The 9,161-nt window shown below is 39.7% G+C and overlaps 1 protein-coding gene across 8 annotated transcripts in view; it reads left to right on the forward strand.

Annotated features, from left to right (window-relative positions):
- Window positions 1-9,161, forward strand: part of PDS5B (PDS5 cohesin associated factor B) — a 238,784-nt gene that overhangs the window by 12,047 nt on the left and 217,576 nt on the right. For 6 of the 8 annotated variants that reach the window (XR_002827660.1, XM_023748999.1, XM_023748975.1 and 3 more), the window contains one exon: window positions 2,269-2,460. The exons of the other annotated variants lie outside the window; for them this stretch is intronic. The gene's annotated coding sequence lies outside the window, so the exon portion shown is untranslated. Of the gene's footprint in view, window positions 1-2,268; window positions 2,461-9,161 lie in introns of those variants that run through there. 8 annotated transcript variants of the gene reach the window in all.

Genomic DNA, 9,161 nt, shown 5'->3' on the forward strand with positions numbered 1-9,161 from the left:
TGAACTCCTTTAGCTTTTTCTTGTCTGTGAAGCTCTTATTTGACCTTCAATTCTAAATGATAGCTTTACTGGGTAGAGTATCTTGGTTGCAGGTTCTTGCTATTCATTACTTTGAATATTTCTTGCCACTCCCTTCTGGCCTGTATAGTTTCTGTTGAGAAATCAGCTGACAGTCATATGGGTACTCCCTTATAGGTAACTAACTGTTTTTCTCTTGCTGCTTTTAAGATTCTATCTTTGTCTTTTGCCCTTGGCATTTTAATTATGATGTGTCTTGGTGTGGTCCTTTTTGGATTCCTCTTGTTTGGGGTTCTCTGTACTTCCTGGACTTTTAATTTTAAGTCTATTTCTTTCACCAGGTAGGGGAAGTTTTCTGTTATTATTTCTTCAAATAGGTTTTCAGTATCTTTTCTCTCTCTTCTTCTGGCACCCCTATAATTCGGATGTTGGTACACTTGAAGTTGTCCCAGAGGCTCCTTACACTATCTTCATAGTTTTGGATTCTTTTTTTTTTTTAAATATATTTTATTGATTTTTTACATAGAGGAAGGGAGAGGGATTGAGAGTTAGAAACATCGATGAGAGAGAAACATCGATCAGCTGCCTCCTGCACACTCCCCACTGGGGATGTGCCCGCAATCAAGGTACATGCCCTTGACCGGAATCGAACCCGGGACTCTTGAGTCCACAGGCCGATGCTCTATCCACTGAGCCAAACCGGTTAGCGCGGATTCTTTTTTCTTTTTGCTCATATGGTTGGGTATTTTTTGCTTCCTCATATTTCAAATCATTGCTTTGATTCTCGGGATCCTCTAATTGACTGTTGAATCCCTGTATGTTATTCTTTATTTCAGTCAGTGTATGCTTAATTTATGACTGGTCCTTTTCCATTATTTTTGGCATTCTCCCTAAGATCCTTGAAAGTCTCACTAAGTTCCTCGGAGGTTTCTAGATTCTTGAGTAACCTTATAACTGGTTTTAAACTCTATATCCAGTAGTTTTCTTTCTTCCATTTCTTTCATTTGTGACATGTTTCTTTATCTTCGCATTTTGGCTGCTTTCCTGTGTTTGTTTATGTATTGGGTAGCTGCTAAGTCTCCTTGAGTTGATAGAGTGGCCTTGTTTAGTAGGTGTCCCATAGGGCCCACTGGCTCAGCCTCCCCAGTCACCTGAGGTGGACACACCTGGTGCACCCCTTTGTGGGCTGTGTGCACAGTCTAGTTGTAGTTGAGCCTTGATTGCTGTTGGTGTCACTGGGAGGAATTGACCTCCAGGCCAATTGGCTGTGGGGCCCAGCTGCGACTACAGTGGGAGACCTGCTGTGCAGGAGACACCCTTATGGAGCAGGACTTGGTTCAGTGGGGCTTTGGTGCTCACTAAATCTGCTCCTTGAGTGTGTCACTTATGGATGTGAAGAGTTGTAATCTGGTATGGTTTCACACTGGGTACACTGGCTCTTGGATCTCCAGGGAGGTGCAAAGTCAGCCACTGCCTGGGGCCATCCAGCAGGAGCTACAGAGAGCTCTGTAGATTCCTCCTCTTTAATCAGGTTTGGAAGTGCCCAGAGAGGCCCAGCTGTGAAGCAAGGCAGGCTGGTGCTGGATTTTGGGCCTTTTATTGATAGATTTGGGGCTCCCTGACCCAGCTGCAGCTTGTTTAACAGAGTGTTAGCCTGAGAAAGAACAGAGCATTCATATGCAAAAGCTGCTGTACACAGCTTGGTCGGGGTTGTAAATTGGGTGGGGCGGGGTCTCAGGGAATCACCAGGGTGGAGCAAACAGAAATGGCTGCCAGTCAGCCCTGCACCAGGGAGGTCCCAGCCTGGGAATAGTGACCATTGTGAGCACCTTCGTCTGGAAGAAAGCCACCCTCGAGTTCCTGCCCCAATGTCAGACAGCCCAGTTTCCCCCAGAGCCTCACCCAGCACTGGAGCTCAGAGGAAGTGCGAGCTTGTAAATTCAGTTCATGGTGCTGGCCTTTTAAGAGGAGCAGCTGGGTCTCCAGCAGTCTGTGTGTCACTCAGCCCCAATCCGCACTGTTTTTTACAGTCTGTAGTTCTTACGGCCTGTAGGGACTTCTTTCCCTAGCTCTGGGACCCTGGGCTGGGGGTGTGGTGTGGGGCTGGGATCCCTCGCTCCTCCAGGCGGCCTCCACAGAGGCATTGTCCCTCCCAGTTAAAGAAGCAGCACACCCAGGTGCCAGACCAGCTCGTTCCGTGCCTCCGCACCTCCTACTAGTCTCAGTGTGCTTTCTTCTTTACCTCTATAGATGCAGTACTTCCACTCAGCCAGCTTTCCTGTGGTTCTGGATAATGGTTGTAATTTTGATGTGGTTGTTGGAGGCAGCAAGTACAGGCGTTTCCATATGCCGCCATCTTGGTTCTCTCCAGTGTCTTGCTTTTCATCCTTCACCTAATGGAAAGGCTTTATGAAACCTAATTCGTCTGTCAGGCAATGTATGGTGGGTACTCTTTTTCTCACAAGACTGTGTGTATTTCTGTAATGGAAACCTCTCATTGCGTGTTGTTGTTATTTAACTGTGTGTTTCCTTGTTAGATTCTTGAGGGCATGGACTTACAGTTATTTTGGAACCTCAGCATAGTGTTTGGCACATAGTGAGTGATAAATATTTACTGAATGCATATAAGTGTATGTTTATGTACACTAAGTATGCTTTTAGACAACCCAAGACTAAGGAGAAGTAATATAAAGAGTTTACAAATTCATTTTTAAAATTTATTTTTGTTTTACTGATATTGAGATGTAAAGTAAATAAGATAAAATGTACTGACCTTAGGTTTTCACTTTGATGAGATATGACAGTTATACCCATGTTACTATTGCCCAAGGGCCTGTGGGCTGGGGGCAGCTCCTGTGTTGAGCATGTGCCCCCTGGTGGTCAGTGTGCCTCATAGTGACTGGTCGTTCCGCTGGTCTTTCCGCTGGTCGTTCCACCATTTGGTCGATTTGCATATTAGGCTTTTATTATATAGAATGTGTAAGAATTCTTACTATATAGTTGTCCTCAGTATCCATGAGGGTTTGGTTCCAGGACCCCCGTGGATACCAAGACATGCAAATGCTCAAGTCCCTTGTATAAAATGGCGCAGTATTTGCATATAACCTACGTACATCTTTCTGTGTACTTTAAGTCATCTCTAGATTACTTATAATAATACCTGACTATAATGTAAGTGCTATGTAAATAGTTATATACTGCATTGTTTAGGGAATGTTGAAAAGAAAAAAGTGTATGCACAGTACAGATGCAACCATTGTAGGCCTAACTATATAGTACATGCCAGCAGTAATGTAACATTTCTCCCTCCTGTGCCCTTCGCCCCTCACCCCCAATATTTTCAATCCATGGTTTTGGTTCATTCTGGGAAAGAGGAACCCATGGGTTCGGAGGGTTGACTATATCTCAGTACACGTTCATTGACAGATCAAGTATTGATAGTATTTTCTCCCAGTTTGTAGTTTGTTTTTCTTAACAGTATATGTTGATGAGCTGAAGCTATTAATTTTGGTGGAGTCCAGTTACTTATTTCTTTAACAGAATATACTTTTTGAGTGCTAAGAATCCTTTGCCTACCCCAAAATCATGGCAATAATTTCTGGTGCTTTCTTTTAGAAGCTTCATAGTCTTAACTTTTACGTATAGTGCTGTGATCCATCTTAATTAATTATTGTGCATGGTGTGAAGTAGGGGTTAAGGTTCATTTTTAAAATTACATTTATCCAATTCTAATACTATGGTTTGCAAAAACCTTTCTGTGCTGAAATGACTTTGTGTTTTTGTCCAGAATTTGAACTTATATGTATAGATTTGTTTCTGGACTCAATTGTGTTTCATTGATTGACCTATTTGTTTCTTCTATGCCAATATCATACTGTCTCTGTTACCATAAGTCTTGGAATCAAATAGTGTGAATCTTCTAACATTGTGTGAACCAGTCTAGTTCCTTAGTGTTTCCATATAAATTTTAAAATTGTTTTGTCTATTTCCATTTGAAAAAAATCTTTTGGGATTTTGATTGGGATTGTGTTGTTCTGTAGACACATTTAGGTAAAACTAACTTCTAACGGTATTTGTAGTCAGCCTCTAACATGGCTTCCATTGATCCCTACCTCCTCTTCCTGGCCTTTGCACCCTTTTAGTCATCTTGCATATTGTATTTGGATTATATATTCCAATAGAATATGGTAAAAGTGAGGGTATATCACTTTGACAGGGGTTTGTGTATTGGTCTCTTTCTCTCTCATCACTCACTCTAGGAGAAACCAGCTATTGTGTTGTAGAGAGGCCATTGTCAAGACTGTGAAGGGTCTGTGATTTTACTCTGCTTGCACGAGACTCCTTGGTCAGATTCAAACACAGTTTATTTTCACAGGTATAGTAGTAGCAAGGGTATCAGCATTTTTGCATTAGTTCCTTGAGGCACCTGATTCACACTGGGTGATGTGAAGAAGGCCAGATGACACCTGCACATGCATTGGGTTGTGTTAGGGGAGAGGAACCCTAAGCATGGCGAACTTGGATATATTATTGTTGACTATTACAGATGTCCCCCATTTTCACTCCCTTTGACCCTTCTACCCAGCTTCATCACATTATTGTCTGTGTCCATGGGTTTATGTATATATGCATATATGTTCTTTGATCTCTCCCCATTCTTCCCACCCTTCTCCCCTCTGAGATCTATCAGTGTACCATTTATCCATGCCTCTGGTCCTCTTTTGTTGATCAGTTTATTTTGTTCTTTAGATTCCACATATAAATGAGATCATGTCTTTCTCTGACTGGCTTATTTTGCTTAGCACCATAATCTCCAGGTTCATTCATGCTTGTTGCAAAGGGTAAGAGTTCCTTCTTTTTCAGTATTTCATTGTGTATACATAGCACAGCTTTTTAATCCACTCATCTACTGATGGCACTTGGGCTATTTCTAAATCTTGGCTATTATAAATATGCTGCTATGAACATTGGAGTCCATATATTCTTTCTGTTTGGAGTTTTGGGATTCTTAGGATATATGTACCCAGAAGTGGGGTCACTGGGTCAAAAGGCAGTTCCATTTTTAATTTTTTGAGAAAATTCCATACTGTTTTCCACAGTGGCTGCACCAGTCTGCATTTCCACCAACAGTACACTAGGGTCCCATTTCTCCACATCCTCTCCAGTGGGCAGTGAACATACTTGCTCTTTGCTCTGGAGGAGACTTTATGGTCCAAGGTTGTTTTCTTCATAGACATCTTTGTAAAAGGTAGTCTGGGACAAAAGGCGGTCAGAGCCTTACTAAGCAAGATGTGCAGAATATCAGGAGACCCATGGAGTATAGTCTACTAATAGCTATATGACAAAGAACTGAGGCCTTCTGCCAATAGCCTTGAGTAAGCTTGGAAGCTGATCCTCTAGTCTTCAGTTGACTGTAGACCTAACTACAATTTGAAACCTCATGAGAAACCTTTGAGCCAGATCCACCAGCTAAGCTGCTCCTGGACTCCTGACCTTTAGACATTGAGATAATAAGTATTGTTTTCAACTGGTAGGTTTTGGGATAGCTTATTATACATCAATAGATTATTGGTACAGTTGTGTACCTCACCTTTTGCTTAGATCATTTTTATTTTCACATGCACTATACTAGTAAACATATGGGTGAGTAAAAGTAGGTATACAGTTGTTCATAATAAATAATATAGTAATCTATGTATATAAAAAATAGAGGAATGTGCAAATTAGCCATGACACCGTAACATCACGACCGGACAGGAAGGACCTGAGGCTGCATGGCGCCTGGCTGAGGTGAGGGACCTCAGGCTGTGCCACCCACCCCGCGGGGCTTGATGGGGGACCTCAGGCTGCCCGCCCTGGCACCGGACAGGGAGACCTCAGGCCATGCCCCCCGCCCCAGTGCTGGGCTTGGGGACCTCAGGCTGCACCCCCAGCCTGGGCGCTGGGCCGGGAGACCTCAGGCCGTGAACCACGCCCCGGCGCCGGCACTGGGGGACCTGAGGCTGCGCCCCCCCGCCCGGAGGGGCTTGATGGGGTTGGGGTCGGCCGAGTCTGGGTCTCACCCAATGGGGGTGGGCCGGCCAGGTCTGGCTCTCCTGTGTTTTCAAAGCATGTGCGGGTGGTGGGCGGGGACTTGACTCTAGGTCCCGCAGCGCACCCCAGACTCTTGACAGGAGGGAGATTTTCATATACATTTTGTAATTTTCTTTCATCTCTGACATTTCTATTATAGAGAAAGGGCAAATAGCAATATTAAAATATTTCCTCTAATTAATTCCCTCTTAATGTGCACAAATTTCGTGCACTGGGCCACTAGTTAATAAATAATAATACAAGAATGAACTCGGTGTTTCACATACTCATAACTATAAATCTACTTTTGCCCATCCCTGTATATGTGTGTGTGTGTATATGACCTTTACATCAATTTACTAAATTAGGCTTTCACATATTTATAAAGTAACATTTTAATGTTCTCTGTAGAGAACTTGCATGTTAGTTATTCCTAAAGATTTTTCTTTTTGATGCTATTAAAAAAAAATTTTCTAAATTTCATTTTTCACATTTTCCCTGCTAGTCTAGATATACAATAATTGTTTTAAAAATTATTGTTCTTGTATTCTTTGACCTTGATTAAATTTATTTAGTTCCATTAGTTCTTTTGTAGATTCCTCAGGATTTTCTTTACAAAACAATGATATCTATGAATAAGTCGGTTTTACTCCTTCCTTTTCTATTTTATAAGGTTTTTTTTCTTTGTCTTACCTTTTTGCATTGTCTGGCATCTTCAATTTAATGTTGAAGAGGAATGGTGAGAATGGACATCTTGCCTTGTTCCCCCTTAAGCAGTTTGTCTTAAGGGGGAAGCAGTATGTTTTTTTGTAGATTGAAAGAAGAAATATCAGGTGAAGGATGTTCCTTTCTATATACAGTGTACTGAGATTTATTTGATTTTTGTCAAATATCACCTTTTTTTGTATTTATTGAGATGATTGTATGGTTTTTACCCTTTATTCTGTTACTTTAGTGAGTTACATTTATTAATTTTTGAAAGTTAAAACAAGCTTGCATTCCTGGGAAAAACTCACTTGGTTATGATGTATTATTGTCCTTTCATATTTCTGGATTTGGTCTAATATTTTTTTAAGGATTTTAATATCTATGTTCATGAGGAATATTAATCTGTAATTGTAATTTCTTATAATGCCTTTTGGTAGCCCGTTTATGCTAGTTATTTAAAACTATTTAAGAAGTGTTTCTTCTGTTTTCAGAAACAGCTTGTATGAGATTAGTATATATTTTTTAGTGTTTGGTAGCCATCCAGGCATGGAGGGATTTTTGTGTGTGTATGTGTGTATGTGGGAAGGCTTTTGATAGCAGATTTTGTTTCTTTAGTAAATATATGATTACACAGATTTTCTATTTTGTCTTATTTTTCAAGCAGTTTGTCTATTTCATTTGCATTATCAAATTTTTTGGCATAAAGTTTGTAATATTCCCTTCTGATCCCTTTAATGTCGATAGGATCTCTAGTGATCTCTTTTAGTCCTGATGTTGGTAGTTTATATTTTATTCTCTTCTTGGTCATTTTCGCTAGGGGTTTAGCACTTTTATTTCTTTGCATAGCATTTGGTTTCAATGATTTATTTTAATTGACTTGTGCTCTTATCTTGATAATTTCCTTCATTCTACTTTCTGTTGGTTTGATTTTTTCCTAACTTTTTAAGATGGAATTTAGATATTTAAATTTATAAAAATATAAGCACTTAAAGCTATAGTTTCCTCTCTAAGCATTGCTTTGCTACATCCCACAACATTTTATATGTTGTATTTTCATTACGAATCAGTTCAGAGTACTTTCTAATTTCCCTTTTGATTTCTTTAAAGCATGGGTTAATATTTTGGGTTTTTATATATAGCTTATTGTAATTGATTTCTATTATAATTCTCTGGTGGTCAGAGAATATATTCTGTGAGAGTTTTGTCTTGAAATTTGAGACTTATTTTATGATGTACACAGTTGATGATACAATTAAGTCAAGTTGGTGAATAGTGTTCAAATCTATATCAGAGGTCAGAAAATTTCTGGTAAGAGGCTTTAGAAAATGTTTTATGGTTTTTTGATTACATATATAGTCTCTGTTGCAAGTACTCTGCCCTTGTAGTGCAAAACAGCCTTGTATGTAAATGAATGGTCATGGCAATGTTCTGATAAAGCCTTATTTACAAAGATGGGCAGATGACCTTAGTTCTGATCCCTGATCTCTGTGCCTATAGATCAGTGGTTCTCAACCTTCTGGACCTTTAAATACAGTTCCTCATGTTGTGACCCAACCATAAAATTATTTTCGTTGCTGCTTCATAACTGCAATGTTGCTACTGTTATGAATCGTAATGTAAATATCTGATATGCAGAATGGTCTTAGGCGACCCCTGTGAAAGGGTCGTTCGACCGCCAAAGGGGTCGCGACCCACAGGTTGAGAACTGCTGCTATAGATTGTTTTTTATTTATTTCAGTTGCTGAGAGCAAGGGGTATTATAATTTATAACTATAACTGCAGAATTGTTCATTTCATATCAGTTTTGCTTCATATATTTTTTTCATGCAGTTTTTGTTTCAAGTTCTAGTATTAGGTGCATTTTCATTTACGATTATTATGCCTTCTGGATGAATTGAACCTTTTTACCTTTGATAACTCTTCTTTATTGAAGTTTTTTTTCTGCTATTAATGTAACTAGACCAGTTCTTTTTCACTTAATGTTTACATTTATGGTGTATAATTTCCCCCTCATCGATACTTTTTACCTGATTGTGTTTGTTTTAAAGCTCATTCCCTATAGACAGCATATATTTAATGGGTTTGTTTTCTTTCTGTCTGTCCTTTCCTTCCTGTCCCTTCCCATCTTCCTCCCTCCCTACCTCCCTTCTTTTCTAATATTAAATCTACCTAACAATCCCTACCTTTGAGTGGAGGGTTTGGTAATTTTACCTTTAATGTTATTTATATAGTTGAGTTTTAAGACTACCATTTCGCTATGTGTTTTGTATTTGTTTTATCTAGCACCTTTGTGCTATTGATGCATAATCTTTTGCTTCAACAGTGCTATGTTTTGTTTTAAATAGTTACTTTTCAAAGAATCC

Source organism: Myotis lucifugus, unplaced genomic scaffold (assembly GCF_000147115.1).
Source record: "Myotis lucifugus unplaced genomic scaffold, Myoluc2.0 scaffold_7, whole genome shotgun sequence".
In the NCBI taxonomy this organism is placed as follows: Eukaryota; Metazoa; Chordata; class Mammalia; order Chiroptera; family Vespertilionidae; genus Myotis; species Myotis lucifugus.